The sequence below is a fragment of the Ruditapes philippinarum genome, unplaced genomic scaffold (assembly GCF_026571515.1).
Source record: "Ruditapes philippinarum isolate M1 unplaced genomic scaffold, ASM2657151v2 ctg5026_1_1_1_1, whole genome shotgun sequence".
NCBI lineage: Eukaryota > Metazoa > Mollusca > Bivalvia > Venerida > Veneridae > Ruditapes > Ruditapes philippinarum.
The window spans coordinates 29,292-48,972 of record NW_026867174.1 but is presented as its reverse complement, the minus strand read 5'-3'; positions in this window follow the sequence as shown (position 1 = coordinate 48,972).

Genomic DNA, 19,681 nt, shown 5'->3' with positions numbered 1-19,681 from the left:
ATATTTAAAACAGTTTGTATACAGAAACCTCCCCCGCACAAAAGTTTCAACATTTACACTGAACGCAAAAACTGTGTAACACAATGAGTGATATTAAATGCTCAAAACCAAAAAGTGACTTTATCAATAAAAAGCGGGAATTATCATCGCCACTTGACTTTTTAGACTCTAAAAAATCTAAAGTTGCAGAAACGCAGATAATTCTTTCAAGTGATGACATCAAAGCAATTGAAGACGTCTGAAGGGACACGTTTAAATCAGAGGTTCCTAGTCATACATATTAAGGCAGACACACAAGCCCAAGCTATTGTTGATGGCGTCCTTGCAAGGCTGAAAATGAAAATTAAGTCTTTAGAGGCCGAAATTGATAAATTGCGATCTCGCGTTTCCAAACTTGAAAGCGATGCTGATGTTGCTGAGCTATATAGCCGACGAAAATGTTTACGTTTTAGCGGTATTACCGAAACAAAACTTCTACACCAGAGTCCGTACCGAGTTTGATCCTGTTACTAGCCCCAATTATCCAACTTCGCATTATCTGGACGGGTTTCCTCTGAATTACGAAAGTACAAATGGCAAAATATTAAAAGTTGTGAAATCTCTGGATATGTCAATTGAGCTATCTGACATTGATAGGTCACACCGAACTGGCAAGAGAACCAGTGGCAAACCACGTGACATCATCGTAATATTTTCTTCCTCTCGTGCGCGGAATGCGGTGTACAGGGCCAGGGTAGGTTTGAAAACACGGGGCTTATCTGGTGTATTTGTAAACGAATACCTCACCAGATAGCCTGGGATTCAGGCGTTTATATTTTTTTTGCTTATTCATAACTTACGCGCTATTTCATACTCGATCGTCATAGATAACACAACATCTCTGGTGTCGATTTGCCGAAAAGAAGCACATAAAAAAATCGACAGACTGGAACCCAGACTACTCATCAGAATGCGTGCTGCACTGTTTTATAAGGCTCGTCAGATAGCAAAGGAGCAATACATACTCAGTGCCTGGTCATACGACGCAAGAAATAACAAAATCCATCGAATCAATTCAAGAATATTGAAATGTTCAGAGAAAAGTAGACTAAAAACAAACAGTACAAGAAATAATTAAGAAATATACTCAGAAATAAATTGTTTTTCGCTCTGAGCAAAGTAGCCTGTTTTCAAAGGATAATTGTACAATAGAAGTTATCCTACAATTATCAGGTGATGCCAGTGTTTATTTTATTTATTTTGTTATTGTTTTTGTTTTAGAAAAACTTAATAATAAATATAGAAAAGACAAAATGAAGAAAATAAGAAATGATTGAGATAAATGGAATATACTGTAGCATGAACAGGATTTGGACGTTAAGGTTCATGACGCAGAAGAAAAATGAAATAGCTATTTCTGATAAAGAAGAACTATTAATGTGTTCGTCAAATATTTGACCAATGACAAAACACTATGGTTGAGCCCGACACGGCTTAAATCATATTGGTTGTACTTGACATACCTTTTGAATAGATTTGAAGTTGTGTCTGATGTTGAGACAGTATTTAACTTGAAATATCAACCTGTCTGCATCTAACTTAAAATATGAACCTGTCTGCATCTAACGTTAAATATGAACCTGTCTGTATCTAAATTGAAATATGAACCTGTCTGCATCTAACGTAAAATATGAACCTGTCTGCATCTAACTTAAAAATATGAATCTGTCTGCATCTGAATGTTTTTCATGACTCGTGAATTATTTGTTTATATTTGGTTTCAATGACCAATTCCTTTGCTCACCTTTTAGAAAATGGCGGAAGAAAGGAAAATCGATTTTAAAATGCCATTTTTTTTATTTTTATCTTAAAATAAAACTTTAATGGCTCATGTTAAAGAAGCAATACCTTTTATGCTATTGATTTCTTTGTTTCATCATAGTTGCAGGTATAATTGAGGCAATATACATGTCTTTAGGTGCAAAAGGGTCGTTTGAAAGTATGTAAAGTATGGTATATAATTATCGCTGACACATTGTTTAAATGATGAAGTATCATTCATTACCTTTTTGCTATTGATTTATTTGTTTCATCATAGTTGCATATAAATCTAGATGTAATATACAATAGCGTCGTTCGAAGGTATGTAAAGTATGGTATATATCATTGACTATCTTGACACTATTTAAATATTGATAAGTACCTATAACTTGATAATCATCCTGATTTTCGCATATAATTAAACATATCATATATGATATCATAAACATGCCAGTAAGATTTAAGTACATTTTATACTATATAAATATTTGTTTCTGATGCTTGGTGTGCCTTTAAGTGTTATCCTGATCACAAAGAACCTTTCAACGAACCTTTTAATTTTTCTTTATTCATGTTTCAGTGGGAGTATGAATTCAACAACAATTAAAGCGTTTTGTTTCTTCTGTAAAAACTGTTTATACGCGGCACATAATTCTATGACCAGTTTATATTTTGTTTAACTATTTTACAAAAACAGAATAAAAAAGAAAATCTAGGTAATAATTTATGTCCGACAAAATACGGAAACCTTTTAAGATCATATTAAGTTTTAAATCTTTGAACTTATGTATAAAATAACGTTTACATACTTTGATCATATGATAAGAAGCAATGATTTTGACCAAATGTTTAAAAAATGTTTAAAAACTTAAAAACCAACGTATTTTGTGACTGATTTCACCGAGTTTCCTAACCTGTCAAACATTGTGGCTACTTTTGTCTACACCATTATAACAATTCTTGAACTGCTTAAGTCCTCATCATACGCATATATTTTCTTCAAAAGCTTGATTATAACGGCAAGTTGAGAGAAACATTCACAATTTACGTTCATCGAATTCTGTGTAACATTACAAAAGTACAACTGTCGTTGTCGTTTCCAACTGTTGTCTCGTTTCTATAGCCAAGGATACGGTATTTGTTTCTTGTATAATTATAAACCACCAAATTTAAGTACTCACAATTAATGTAAACACCGAGGTAATTAAAATCTTTTTTTGTTTTGTTTTGTTTTTGTTTTAAATTCGGCAATTTTTATTCCTTTAAATAAAGATGCATTTTTTATCGACAATAAAATGTTAATAACGTTCACTTTTCTTGACGTAAAATTGTATTATTCTGCAATTTCTATTACTTTTTTACAAATGTTTTTAGGGTTTCACACATTTGATTTAGTTACATCATCACTTTGCCCTTCCTCTGTTCCAATAAACATGTATATTAGAACTTGTAAATGTACATAAATATGTTTAGAAAACAAAATAGTAATTACTCGTGACACATATCAGAAACCCATTCGTGTTTAATTGATAAAACTACAAATATAAGCATCCTTACTGAAAAGTTCAATAACAATTCTGAGGTTACCAATTTGACAAATGTTTCACAATACTCGAACGCGTTTAGTATCAAACCCCATCAGGATTAACCTGTTGTTTTCTTTAGCAAGAAACTTTACAATCATGCATAATTGCTCAGTACTGGTTGGTCCCACGAATGGATCCGAAAGAGTGTTTATAAGCTTACAGCTCTCTACAAAATCTAACTAGAATAAATTGTGTATTAACCAACAACTGAACATTACTACGGAAGCGTCCTGGTGCCAATTTATAATGTTCTATAAAAAAAAAATAAACTCCTACGTAGGAGATAAAAAAAGCCTAATTAGGAGTTTGTAACTCCTACGTAGGACTTTAAAACTTCTACGCCGGACTTTCTAACTCCTACGTAGGAGATAAAAAAAATGCCTAATAAGGAGTTTATAACTCCTACGTAGGACTTTTAAACTCCTACGTAGGACTTTGTAACTCCTACGTAGGACTTTATAACTCCTACGTAGGAGATAAAAAAGCCTAATTAGGAGTTTATAACTCCTACGTAGGAGTTTTAAACTCCTACGTAGGACTTTTAAACTCCTACGTTGGAGATAAAAAAGCCTAATTAGGAGTTTATAACTCCTACGTAGGACTTTATAACTCCTATGTAGGCCTTTGTAACTCCTACGTAGGACTTTATAACTTCTACGTAGGAGATAAAAAAGCCTAATTAGGAGTTTATAACTCCTACGTAGGACTTTTAAACTCCTACGTAGGACTTTATAACTCCTACGTAGGATACATATCAAAGTACTGAAAGCACAGAGTTCGACGGACATGTATGCTAGAGTATAACTTAAGATAGCATATTTATGTAGGAAAATAAATTATATGAGCCGCGCCATGACAAAACCAACATAGTGCATTTGCGGCCAGCATGGATCCAGACCAGCCTGCGCATCCGCGCAGTCTGATCAGGATCCATGCTGTTCGCTTACAAACCCTATTACAAGTAGAGAAACTGATAGCGAATAGCATGGATCCTGATCAGACTGCGCGGATACGCAGGCTGGTCTGGATCCATGCTGGTCGCAAACCCACTAAGTTGGTTTTGTCATGGCGTGGCTCATATTTGTCAAGTTGTAATTGTGGCAAGCCGCTATAGTAAAATACCTTTAGTCTGTAGCCAGAGATGATTTTGTCATTCTCTGTATATATTAAACGATGATTTTGTATTATGTACGTTTAGTTATATTTATTATACACATGTACACAAAATGTATGGGTTAAACTTTATTCAAAGTAAGATATACAATGTAATTCATTTTTAAACATATGCATGCATAATGCTCCGCAAACCGTTATCTTCTTGAACTTTACGGAGCAGGAACAAGACACTTCACTACTCCCCCTGCCCCCTATAAGGATTTAATCATTTGAAACCGCCGAAAATGGATAAATTGCTCGTTTTGTTCAGCTAGTTCGTATGGAAAACGTAATCTTTAATGCCTTTTAAAATTTTTACTAAACAGCAGAGACGAAAGCCAAAGTAGTTTACACCAATAACCTTTTATTTGATATTTTCCCTATTTTTCCCCTCTTCCCCCCCTCTCAATTCGCCCTCTCTCCCACCATGATCCTTCCTCCCTTCAGTAGAATATCATAGTGTTAAGCAAATTGTTGCTTTGTTTTGTGTATTATGTTTACACAGTTTAAGAAACAGTAATGATTAGTTAAAATGACTATCACACAGTACATTTTTTCTCTTTACAATTAAATATTTAAGTTGTCTTGAGTAGATTTTACTCTTTGTAAATTAAAAAGACATTCAAGTTAAACATTACTGTCATGATTTTACAAAAACACACTGACCAATTGTTGCTCATCATAAAAAAAATAGCTGTTAAAGTTATAGCTAAATACTTTGATTTTATATGACAGTTCTATTCTTAATGCACATAGTTGCAAAAGAGTTAAAATTCCTTTTGACCTACTCAGTATCTTATAAATTTTCAGGTAAATATTGCATGATAGTTTTTACATTTACTTGAGGAAAGTAAATCATGGTATTTTTTTGGGTAAAGTTTTTTTTATGTGATATAATTCTGTGGTCAAAGTGCCATCACCAATTTTGAAATACACACTTTTCATTTGTTTTTAACAATAGGAAAACAAAATGTGTTAAAACTAAAAAGATGACATGTTTATTCCTATTGAACCTGATAGCAGAATGATAAGATTTATTTGAGACCATCTCAGTCTTTTGTAAAGACTCAGTTAATTGTTGTATGAGATTTTTTAATCTATTTTAAGAAGAAGAAAAACAGTAGGTAAACATTTGGGTAAATGTAACAACTTTCTTTCTTTTAACATAAATTATGTTTCAAACATTTTTGTTACATTGAATAAAAAAGAATACTTCTTTAATTTTGCTGAAAATAATTTTGTTCCAAAAAATATTAGGTCAAAGGGAAGCAACTCTCAAGAGGATAAGTTGAAACAAAAAAGTAGTTATCTTTTTCAAAATGAAGTATTTTGATAAAACTTTTATTTTACTTTATGTTTTAGAAAGTCTTTGGAAAATGTTTGCTTTAGAATTATTTCTGTATACATTTGTTTCAGTTTGTTATTTCTGTTCTATGTTATAAAAACAGAAACCCCATGAACATACTACAAATTCTAAATAACACCAGTCCTTTATACCAGTCATGTTAAAGTATATAGAATTATATGTAAATAGTTTTTGTAAGGGGCAGTAGGGATGGTTCTCCGACCCTACTCTCCAAACTTGACGGGGATCATAAACGGGCAAAACTTGTTTTTGCTGAAATTAAAAAAAAAAAAAAAATGATATATATACTTGTTGTCGAATAGCTGTAAAGCAATTTTTTGGAATACATCGCCAATGCTTACAGACACCTCACCCTAAGATTCTGTACACTCTAGAAACCTGAGACACTTTATTAATGTGACTAGTAGCCTAATGATCGCTAGCCGCATGGGTTCAAACCCCGTTAGGCGCAAGCCGTTGTTTCCTTGAGCAAGAAACTTTACACTCATAATTATTGCGTACGTACTGGTTGGTTCCAGGAACGGATTCGAAAGTGTGTCTATAAGCTTATAGCTTCCTACACAATCAAACTTAAATAAATTCTGTATAATTCTGTATATATTGAAAAAAAAAATGAATTTTCAGTTATTATATACATTTCTCTTTTTTTTAACATTACAATTTGAAAGATTTCCCCTTGAATTTTGTTTGTTGCCTCAATTTAGAAGAAAGTAGTCCAGCAAGACACCAGTGAAAATACGGAAAATATGTTTCACTGCAGTGAAAAAGAAATTTTACAGTGAAAATACAGAAAACGAAAATCATCAATATTTCATTTATATGTTACATGTACATTATAATTGATGTTATTTAAGGTTCAGCATTGACAGCAAATAGTTGACTTAAAATCTTATTTGTTTTCCTTTGTTCTTCCAGAATATTTTTTAAAACTTGCGTCTGGTCTTCTAATATTGACATAATTTTTCCCCATCATCACCAGCATCTGAAAAATACAAAAAAGTACTTAAAGATTGTTTATATAAAATGGTTTTATTAAACGTCTGCCCTTTGTTTTATGTGATATATGAAAATATTAGTTAATTCTTTCAGAAGTGTGATTAATATGTGGTATGCCAAAAAGGTTAACACTGTATAGTTTCAGTGCCTTGAACTTTGTATAAAAATGGTTTGTGTTAACATTGAATAGTTTGGGCTTTGAACTTAAAATGAAAAAAAAATAGTTTGTGCAAACAAATGTGGAACTTAATATTATAACATCTGAAATTTTAGTTGCATGCGAGGCATCCGTGGCGTGACGACACATTTCTAGTTGTTAATGTATTTGTCAAAATATGTATGCTTCCTGTATGTTCAGTCTACTACAAAGTAATGGCAATTCAGGCTAAATTAAGTGACCTATACATGACCTTGCAAACTTTTTTTGTTAATGATAAACTTTAATAACTTAATTTGTCAATTTTTCTATAAATGTGGTATTTTTTGGGATCAAAGTGTCATATTAATTATCTAGATGTAACAGCCTACAATATAAAGACATATTCTTATTAATATTAAATCTTGATATCAATATAGACTTCATTGTAGTTCATTGGTATTTCCAGAATTTAATATGGAATTGGCAAATACAATTGTTTGCCAACATACATCTTTATTCTAACAAAACATTTAAGATTTTGAAAATGAAATTCTACTCACTGCTTTTTCTTTTTTTGTTACTTTGGCTGTATTTTTTCGTATCATTAACATTGGCAGATGTTCCCTGTAACGTTCCCTCGGATGTTTGGTTAATAAAGATTGGTCTTTCGTCTGTGGCAGCTGAAAAATAGTTGAATCACTTTAAATACTTAATACTTACACCGGTGCTGGAAAACTCTGTCTTGCACCTAGTCTGGTTCCCTGCCTACTATTCTACGATGACGTAGTAACAGGCCCCCATGTAAGACAAGTCGCGTGCTTTAAGTGACGTCATTGACGCTCGACTTATATGAATAAATCGCGTTCTTAGGATGACGTCATTTTTCCGTTATGAATGAAGTTGTATGTTCATACGCTACTATAAGAAAAAAGTGCGTAATGAGAATATCAGTTTTCATAATTTCTGTTCCGAAAGAAATTGACACGTAATGAAAAAGAATCAAACACCGGCTGTTGGTACAGACGGGAATATCTAGCTCTCGGGAAACTGTTTAGCGGAAACTCGGCAGAGCCTCGTTACCGCTGTAAACAGTTACCCTCGAGCTAACACAGCTTTCTTTGCTATTTGGCAACTATTACAGTTAAAGTGAATTACTACTTTGTTTACATTTTGCTATATTTATGACAAATTATTTCACTTCCAGTGCATCTCTCTTCAGGTGGTACATACACATTGCTAATATGCTTTTAAATTCATTTTTACAACATTACAAAACAAATTTTGCCCTTTTTAGAGACAAATATGTGTATTCATTTCTGAGGAATAGTATGCCTTTGATATCTTCTGAAATATCCGAATTAAATTTGATAGAAAACTATGGTAACTTTTATTTTCACATCTATATTTGTAAACAAACTAATCCAATCTTAAAAAAATGCTTTCACTACTGAACCATTTCATTGTTATCAATAAGACTGACTAATAAATATTACTAGGAATGAAAATGTACTTGTCAATTTATGCAAGAAAATAGTTTTCAAATATCTCTATTAGAAAGTTATTTTATAGTTACCTTCTCATCCTGTTCATTTAGTATAGGAGCAGGGCCACCGCCTGTTGGTGGAAAACTGTCTTCTCTCCCTCACCTTCTTCTTAATAGCTGTTTTCATATCTGACAGCTTTTTCTTGATTTCATCCAATGTCCGTGTCTCCTTGCTTTGTGCATTTATCCTGATTGCAATATATAAAAATACACATTCAAAAATATTTCAAAAATCTCATACCATAACATATCAGAAAACTGAAGCAGATTTATATTAAAACTAGCTTTAAAGTTCGGTAAAGTATAAGGGAACACTAATCTTTTACTTGATTGATATTTAACAAGGTAATGTATTTTCCTTTGATATGTTTACAGGGATTTTTTTTGGCATATTTTATACCCGTTATTGGGTCATATTCCCAACTGAAAATAGTATATTATTTTCCCAATCTATAGAAAAAAATTCCCAATTGAAAGTTACAAAATAAAAATATTGAACTAGATTCTAATTTTTTTTAAAATAAGGGTTTCTTCACTTTAACCAGTTCTATCGTTGTAGCAGATGACCCATTTGTGTTTAAATATGAAAATATTTTGATAAAGGGTTTACAGGGGCGTATCACGTTGGGGGACAGGATCTGACATCCAAGCGTCTGTGGATAAAACAGCGTTTTGTTTTGCTGCTTATGCATGTACCAGTGTCTATTCTAGGATTTGAAAAAAAGGGGGGGGGGGGTTATTGAAAAGTGAGAATTTATTACATTTGTTGATCTTTTCCCTTCTTTGTCTATGTAAAATTTTCCCCCTTCCTCTAAAAAAATAGGGGTGAATTCTCATAAATAGGGGTGAATCCCCCATCGCCCCTCTGCATGTACAATGATAAGATAGACAGTATTAGGATAAAATTAGAAAAGAGGGCAAAGATGGCCTTTATCAGAGACATAAAAAAACATGTATATTATATATCTCTGCCTTTATATCGCTGAACCTAGTTTTTGCAGATAAGGTACGAAAATATGTAGTACGAATTAATGTAAGTTATCTCCCTTTAAAATGTAAACCATTTGCAACACGTTTTCAGATTTTGCATGAAAATCATTTGAATAAAGGACCAAAGAGGTAATTTCAAACAGTAAAAATGTTAACATTATTAAGGTTTCCTTGAATATGTTTTACTGTAGCGAGTTGATTGTGTTTTTTTTTAGGTTTTACTGACAGATAAAGTGATAAAGTGACGTGACAAAAGTTTCAGACTTAGTGTCATATATTTTCGCGATTTTCAAGATTATTTCAGAATGCAGAAATTTTCTATATTTTTGTAAAACTTGTACAAATGTGTTGTGTAATTATTGTACTGGGATCCTTTATATTACGGGACAAAATATGATGTTTTCAAATTTGCGCTGTTACTTTTGTTGAAACCGTAAAACAGAATATTTTTACCCAGTTTATTTTGGGTTCTTAATAGGGTAATGTAAAGATTCGCCACACTAACGATTCGCCACATAACAATTCGACACAGAGTAATAACGATTCGCCACAGTTAAATAACAATTGGCCACGTGTTCAAATACAAACGTTTCCAAACTGTTGATGGAAAACTTTTTTCCTTTTCCTGTTTTTATATTCATAAATTAATTACACTAAATACAGTTTTTATTGAATAAAAACACACGAAAACCAAATATTTTATTAACAATATTTCATAACACATTTTATAACTTCGTTATTTACATAAACTGGAAAATTATACTAACAACTTCAGTGTTTTTTTTCACTTTTTGGGGGAGAGGGGGCAGTGCCCTTTGGAGCGGGAAAATTCTATAGAGGGGGAATTTTATTTGTTTACTCATTTTATATTGTTTTCTTTACCGTGGAAAAGGGGAGCAACTCTTGCAACACAAGTTTAAAATATGTCTCTTTTTCTTAATATACGGATCTAAAATATCAATGCGTCGCATGTTAAACTTGTTGGGACGCCGGGAGTAGCTCCCCTTACCTACCAGAGAACGATTTGTAAACAACCTTGCTTAACAGTAACTGTTACAGGCATTAAATAAAACATTTTTCGGCTGTTAGTTGCAAAAAAATGATATTTATTGCACGCTGCAATATAGGGGGAAATGTAGGCTTTGAGGGGGAAAAAAAACATACTATGTTGAGGGGGGGAATGGGGCCGAATTTCCCCAAATATTTTGGTGAAAAAAAACACTGAACTTTTATAGAATAAAAACACATGAAAATGAATATTTTATTAACAAAATTACATAACACATTTTATAACTTTGTTATTTATATAAACTGGAAAAATATAATATTATAACAACTTTTATAGAATAAAAACACACGAAAATAAATATATTTTATTACCAAAATTACATTACACACTGTAGATAAGTTAAACTCCGTTATTTGTATAAACTGGGAAATATAAGAAAACAACTTTTATTGAATAAAGACACATGAAAATAAATATATTTTATTGCCAAAATTACATTACACATTGTAGATAAGTTATTTATTCTGTCGCCTCTACGGAGTAGTGGCGACATATAGGGATCACTTCTCCATCGTCTGTCTGTCGGCACTCACAGGAGAGTAATTATGTGGCTAGAGGGACAATAGGTAACTGTTCTTTCTCTTTGATGTCATTCATTCCGTAATGCTTTTATGCGGCTATTTTCTTTTGTGTGGCTAAAAAGAACAATAGAGAGCAATAGAGTAGCCACATAATTACTGTCCTGTGAGAACGTCCGTCTGTCCGTCCGTCCGTCAAAACTTGTCCGGACTACTCCTCATAAACTGCTGGTGCAATTTCATCCAAACTTTACAGGAATGATCAGTACCAAGTCTAGTTGTGCATATTGTCAGCATTTTCCGGTTCAATGATTTTTGTAAGAGTAATGGCCCTTTAATAATTTTTATTTTTAAAGTTTGTCCGGACTACTTCTCTTATACCACTAATGCAATTTCAATGAAACTTTACAGGATTGATCTGTAGCTCAAGTCCTTGCGCATATTGCACATGTTTTCCGGTTGAATGATTTTTGGCCGAGTTATGGCCCTTTGATAAAAAGGTGTTTTTTTCTGTGTGTTGACAGATCTATACAGAAAAGCTTGTCCGGACTACTCCTCATAAACTACTGGTGCAATTTCATCCAAACTTTACAGGAATTATCAGTACCAAGTCTAGTTGTGCACTGTCCGTCTGTCACAAAACTTGTCCCAACATGAAATTGGCTATCATGAGGCGACACATGTGATCACTGATCGCTCTTGTTTTGTCAAATAGAAAAATTGTTGATAATAAATAAACAGGATTAATGCTAAGCTCTAGTTAAAGAACTATCAGGATTACAAAAAAATATTGCTTGTTTGTGACCTAAACAATTTCAGCACATTCAGTGCTTTGATTTATCTCCGTGCAATATTAATGGTATAAAAGTAAGATTTTGTGGATTTTTTTTAAAATATAAAAATCAGCCATCTGAATTTTGTTCATGATATTTTTAACCAGGTTTTCCGAAGGAAAAAACTGGTTATTAGATTGAGGTATGTCGGCGGGCGTAAACAATTTCTTCTGTGCGCAACTCCTCCTACATTTCTCAACGGATTTTGACCAAACTTTCACAGAAGCTTTGTCATCAAGTGCCCTGGCGCATATTGTCGGGGTTTTGCGATTAGATAATATTTGACCTAATTATGGCCCTTTGTTTTTTTTCCTTATATAAAATATATATTGAACAATTTCTTCTGTGCGCAACTCCTCCTACATTTCTCAACGGATTTTGACCAAACTTTTTCAGAAGCTTTGTCATCAAGTGCCCTGACACATATTGCCAGGGTTTTGCAATTGGTATATATTTGACCTAATTATGGCCCTTTGTTTTTTCCTTATATAGAATATATAGTGAACAATTTCTTCTGTGCGCAACTCCTCCTACATTTCTCAACGGATTTTTACCAAACTTTCTTAGAAGCTTTGTTATCAAGTGCCTGGCACATATTGTCGGGGTTTTGTGATTGGATAATATTTGACCGAATTATGGCCCTTTGTATATTTTTTCCTTATACAGAATATATAGAGAACAATTTCTTCTGTGCTCAACTCCTCCTACATTTCTCAACGGATTTTGACCAAACTTTCTTAGAAGCTTTGTTTTCAAGTGCCTGGCACATATTGTCGGGGTTTTGTGATTGGATAACAGGGGTTTTTTTTGGCCGATTTTATAGCCGTTATTCGGTCATATTCCCAATTGAAAATAGTATGTTTTTTTCCCAATTTTTATACAAAAATTCCCAATCGAAAACTTAAAAAAATAATTAAAAAAATCGATCTTTGGGGAACGTAAAATTAAGCAAATAGCCGGAGTCTAAACAACCCACGTGTTAAGTAGGCGCTTGATTTCTCAGTGTAAGTTTATCGAGCGTCTTACGATACCGACGACCTCCGAAAGTGAAAGTAAATCAAAATGTTTCACACGTTAAAAAAGCACTGATAAAAACAAAACAAAAATGATTTAATGTTTACGCAAGCGACTTTCTCGGAAAAGAGTTGTACTTCTGAAACGGTAACGGCGAATGAAACTGCAAGTACTAATGGGAAATCGATCAACGGTGACCGTGAGTTACCACAATGATGTTCCTTCTCGGGGTTTTAAAAGTTCTAGCGACGAGTTTAAATCAGATACAGTTGTCCCTGTCAATGATCAAATGTTATTAAGTTCCAACAAATACGAGTTGAAGTATGCATTGTTGTTTTATAGTGGTGCAAAAGTTTGGTATTGTTGCAAATTGTGCGAGTTTTTTTCAGCTACAGATGACAGATAACTCATTATCATATAAATTTGCATGATAGACATTGAGAGAATATTTGTTTTTTGAAATTTATAATTAAGAAATTTTATTTAAAAATGACATTCTTGTTCAAATAAAATTAACCAAATAAGTATCAATGTATGAAAAACAGATAAAAACAAAATGATAAGATTTACTAAAATTAAATTTTATTCAGAGTCAATTACTATATCTACAATGTATATATGCACAATACAATAACATAACATTAAAATAAACACTGTTATTTTCATCATATAATTTTATTTCCTATTTTATAAAAACTAAAAAGAACTATTAGTTACACACTTCTAAAGGTGCTAATTTAGTAATTAATAAACCTGTGTTTATAATGCTTTATTCAAAATTGTTTCACACTTCTAATTGTTCTTATCTGTTATAATTAAATTTTATTTAATCAATATTTTTATGGTATTTAATTTTTGGATAACAAAAAAAAAATGAAATAATATATACATGTAGACTTATAGCTGATAATTCTTTCAGAACTCATATTTATAATTATTTACCCAGGGAAATTTCACTATATTTATGTCAAAAAAATCTTCTTCATGAATGTAATTGTTTGCAAGTATGTGTTGTATTATATATAATATTAACCCATAATGATATTTATTTCATATATTTATCAAATTTAAAAAGTGGTGATGAAAACACCAGGGTTTTGAGGGTGAAACATCCAGGGGTGAAACATCCAGGAGGTGTAAAGTCAAAACACCATACAATAACACAGTTCAAAAATTTGAAAATCAGAGACCTACTTTTGTGAACTAAATCCTATAATATTAGAAAAGGAATATATTGCCTCAGGAAACTTGAAAATGTTGTGTTTTTTTTCCCCAATTTTGGGCAAAATGCCGCTAAAATTCCCAATCTCAAGGGTATGGGTCATGTTCCCAAAATACTGGAAAAAACTTTTTCAGAAGCTTTGTCATCAAGTGCCCTGACACATATTGCCAGGGTTTTGCAATTGGTATATATTTGACCTAATTATGGCCCTTTGTTTTTTCCTTATATAGAATATATAGTGAACAATTTCTTCTGTGCGCAACTCCTCCTACATTTCTCAACGGATTTTTACCAAACTTTCTTAGAAGCTTTGTTATCAAGTGCCTGGCACATATTGTCGGGGTTTTGTGATTGGATAATATTTGACCGAATTATGGCCCTTTGTATATTTTTTCCTTAAACAGAATATATAGTGAACAATTTCTACAGTGCGCAACTTCTCCTACATTTCTCAATGGATTTTGACCAAACTTTCACAGAAGCTTTGTCATCAAGTGCCCTGGCGCTCACTAAATTCCCATGTTTCTTCCAAGACATCATTCAAGTATTTTTTTAAAATTGTGAACATACTTTTCTTGATATCGCACAAAACACCACACGCCAATATTGTTGACAAAAGAAAATGACAAGAGACGCAAAAATGCAAAAATTAAGCAAAAATAAAGTACTGTTTACCTTTCTAAAACATTTGGGAAAAAAAGGCGAATAGACAACATAAAATTTCTCAATCATTTTTGTTTGAGGAATATTAAAAAAGCCATAATTCCTCCTAAAAGTTCAATTAAAAACAAATGCCCCTTCATGGCAAAGCTTCTGTGAAATATTTTGCTGAAAACCTGGTTGCATCGCATTGCGATGTTCCTTGTTGTTTAATGTCACCGATTATTTAAAATAACCATTCATTCACTACATATGAAATTATATATATATAATTATATTAATTGTTTATCAGAGAGTGAGAAAACCTCAGCAACCATGTGTCAAACAGCGTCAATATGACTAGGAACAGATACAATGAAAAAAGAAAGCCAAAAGAGTGCGGCAACAGAAGGAGGAGGGATAAAAACACATGAGAGAGAAAGAGGAGCCTCATAAAAGACAGCTTGAAGAACTGTATAACAAGCAAAAACATGCAACACAAGTGTCTGCTGCCGTCAGCAGGAAAGAGAAGAATAGACAGAGGCAGAATTTTGAGGTGATGCATGGCGTATTGTTAAATGATCTGCCAAAACACTCGAATCATTCAGAAAGGACAAGATTTCTTGTAAGTTTTAACCGGTATTTTTCAACCTACCTAAATGCTCTTATCTCACAAAGTGCTCAGAGGTGAGATTTTGAGATGGCAGTGTGTAATTCTTTTGTGGTCTTTCATTGTCCACAATTTCTTTATTAAAAAATGATGTCTTCTTCTAAACAACTTGATGGATTTTGACCACATAGCCTAAGTTCCAGTCTGTCGAATTTTTATGTGCTTCTGTTTGGCAAATGCTACATGAGAAATATTTAAGGTGACTTGGTCTTTGCATTTAAATTTTAAGAAGAGTTAAATTAATTTTACAATACAAGTCTATATAAATTAAGTGGCCCCCATGGCACAACAAATTTCTACCCCAGGAGCATGATTTATTTTACTTTTATAGAGAACTATAGATGATGCTACATGTCAAATGTCTAGGCTTTGGGAATTGTAGATTCTGATTCATGAGTAGATATTTAAAGTTTAAGATCACATCTATCTATGTTTAGCTTCTGTGACCAATTTATGTATCAGACTCCTGTACAGGACAACATAGTCTGGGATTCAGGCATTGATATTTTTTGCTTTCTGAAATTCTGAAATATTTGCCACATTAAATGTGTATGATACACGTGTATTATAATGTTTTATATACATGTATTTTATTGCAGTAAAATTTGTTAAGTATTTTTTAACCACTTTGGGATTAATCAACAATTATATTAAAGAGATTTAAGCCACTTGCCTTCAGATGGTAAAATAAAATAGAAAATGAAATAGAAATACAATTATTTAACGGTAAAAACTGGTGTAGTAAGGTTTAAGGTACTGACATCTTCTTACCTGAAACCAGTGGTTAAAATAAATATACAAACGGGCTTGGTGTTTTTAGCTCTACTATTCGAAGAATATGAGAGCTATTGTAGTTGCGACGGCGTCTGTGTTGGTTAAAGTTTTGTAAAGTCAAATATTTCAATTATTGCTTGAGATATTCAATTGAAACTTACAATACTTCTTTATAGTAACAATGTACATCAGTTTGCAAAGTTGCATAACTCTGCCTGCAATATTTGCAGAATTATTTGCCCCTTTGAAACTTAGAAATTTTGGTTAAAGGTTAAAGGTCTTCAAATATATTTACTTGAAACTTTACACATGTACTTAGGGTCATAATTGAAGGTCACATCTCAAGATTCATTACTCTGCCATGTATTTTGACTGAATTATGCTCCCTTTTGTACTTAAAAATTCTCCTTTTCTTGGTTAAGTTTAACATGAAAGTTTTGCATATCTCTGAAACTCAATAACTACCAGAGATTTTGATTTGAAACTTCACATATGCATTTAGGGTCATAATTGTAGGTCACTGACCAAGTTCCATAACTCTATCCTGCATTTAGGCTGATATATCTCCCCTTTTCTACTTAGTCTCTTGGTTAAGTTTTACATATCTCAATAACTATTAAAGATATTTATTTAAAACTTCCTATATGCATTTAGGGTCATAATTGTAGGTCACTGACCAAGATCCATAATTCTATCTTGCATTTAGGCTGATTTTTCTCCCCTTTTTCAACTTAGAAATTCATGGTAAAGTTTTGCTTGTAAGCTGTTATCTTGGGACAATTTTATGCATTCATAATAATAAAGCAGTGATTTACTTGATTAACATCTAAAAGGCCCAACTGGACTATAAAAGCCAGCAGATGGCGCTAGGGCAGGTTTCTTATTAATTTTTTGCATGCTTCACTTCAGGGACCCTTTTTCAAAGATTTAAGATTAATTACCATATGCATTAAAACAACACTTGGCATGTTTGTAGGCATAGATATTTTTGATAAAGATTGACCAAAATTATTCAAAATATAACTTTGTAAAGAGTATTTCTGGAAAAAAATACTGGCTGTCAAATTTGAAATTTGAATTTCCCTGGGAGGAGCCATGTGATCATTACAGGTCATGAACCTTCAGTAGTAACCAGAAGCACGTGGCAGTGTTTATTTCAGGGAGAGAGATTTGTAGCAGACGATGTATATTTCAGGGAGGGAGATTTTCAGCAGACGACACATTGGAATGCTGAATACATGATAAGAAAAAAACAATAACTTTTACTGACTTGCTTTATCAAATCCAACAAATTTACAATAATCCATTAAAATATGTGTTTTATTTTTAAATTTCAAAGTACTGATTTAACTTGTATTTGAATGGTTTCATGAAAATAGTAAAAGTATCTTCCAGGTTTATTTCATTTACACTTTATTTTGTTGTAAATATCTTGTAGTCAAAAACTACGTTTCACAAATGTTAATGAAACAAAATGTTGCATATGCATAAAAAATTTATACATTAACAGCTTAAAAATATTTTAAATTCCTGTTAAGAACATTTTTAGCAGGTTGTTCCTATGTAAGGCACATCTTTTGGATTTGGATATAATTGTCTGACTTGATGAAGGACACATACAGCATTCCAGTGAAAAAAAAAGAAAAACAACTGACTTCAAAAATAATAATGTCTTTAATTAATCTGTGAGTTATATAAAACATCCATTAAACCTCTCCTGTGTAAAATCAGCTGTTTTTGTTTACATTCTCTCTGCAGGTTAACACTGCATGCAATTTATAGTTCAGGGTTTATAACAGACAGTTTTACATCACTGATTAGTCACACCCACAAATACTCGCTGCCGCGGCATCGAATGTTGCCCCTTTAATAACAAGCCTTTGTACCTTTTCGGTCAATTTTATGTATTCATAGGTAAGTATTATTATACTCAAAAAAACACCATTGTGACAACTTTTTGGAATAGTCAATAGCCTTACTGTCCTCCGACAGTTCTTGTTATATGTTGTTCTCCCCTCAAAACCTTTTAATTTCAAGAATAAAAGTTGACGAAATGTCAGTGAAATGTGTTTCTTTCTAGTATAATCTGATAGCCAGGAAGATAATTGATACAACATGGTCACATGTCACAATAGTGGTTGGAAAAATCTCAGGATCCATTTTGCCGTGGCTTGTATTTCAATATGCATTTATGGTTTGGCTCACCAGGTATCAAGTCCGCATATTTCCAGTACCATCAAGTGGTACTAAAAATAACCCAGACGAAAGAATACTTTGTAGTATAATAAAAGAAGGTATATCCCAGTGAATTAATCAAAGGGCTGCAGCTCTATGGTATTTTCTGATCTTTGCAATCTAAATCATACTGACTATCTGTATGTACTTTCCTGTATAAGTTTATTTTTATATACTATAATTCATCTTACGCAGTGACAGCGTTTTGATTTTCTTCTATAACATTTTGAGATTTACATATGGAATTTTGCATGAAAAAAAAATAGAATTGCCTCGACTAGGATTTGAACCATAGGCCTCTCACACCCTCAACGAGACCGCTTACCTCTGCACCACAGCGAAGTTATACAAATGAACCTTGAATAAAAACAAATACATTATGTAATTCTAAATTGAGAATTTCCATTTCGTGTTTGTAATCCTTATTAATTTCGAGGTATTTTGTTCACGATAAACGTGTTGTTTAACACTGATGAAAATAATTTATCGAAAATCTTCTCACCAAAACAGTCCGACATGTATATATTCCAGTACGTATATGTTAGTGTTCATCCGTGCTGTTCTACAGAAATTAGAAATTTCGACGGGAGCGATAGCGACAGGAGAATGTTTCTAATTTCTGTAGAACAGCACGGATGAATACTAACATATTTAGTGTCAAACTTTATTTGACCTCATTATCATTCGCTTTATTACGTCACTATGCGGTTCTGTGAAGTACTATGAAAAATAAAAGTCGACTATGGACGGAATTCGATATAGTTGGCCTATTGACTTTTGTTCTTCTATGAAAATTAACGCACAGAAATACAGTGTTTTCATTGGATGACAAATAGTCGGACACTAATCGACAGTCAGATTTATTTGTGTACTACGCTCTGGAGTATTCGGTAATCGGCATAGCTAAAAATAGCATTTTCATTGATTAAAATGACAGCGTTTTCATTGGATGACAAATAGTCGGACACTAATCGACAGTCAGATTTATTTGTGTACTACGCTCTGGAGTATTCGGTAATCTGCATAGCTAAAAATAGCATTTAGCATTTTCATTGATTAAAATGATATTCATGATAATCCGAAGCTTTACGGAAATAGCCGAACATTTTTCATTGGGTAAAAAAGATATTCA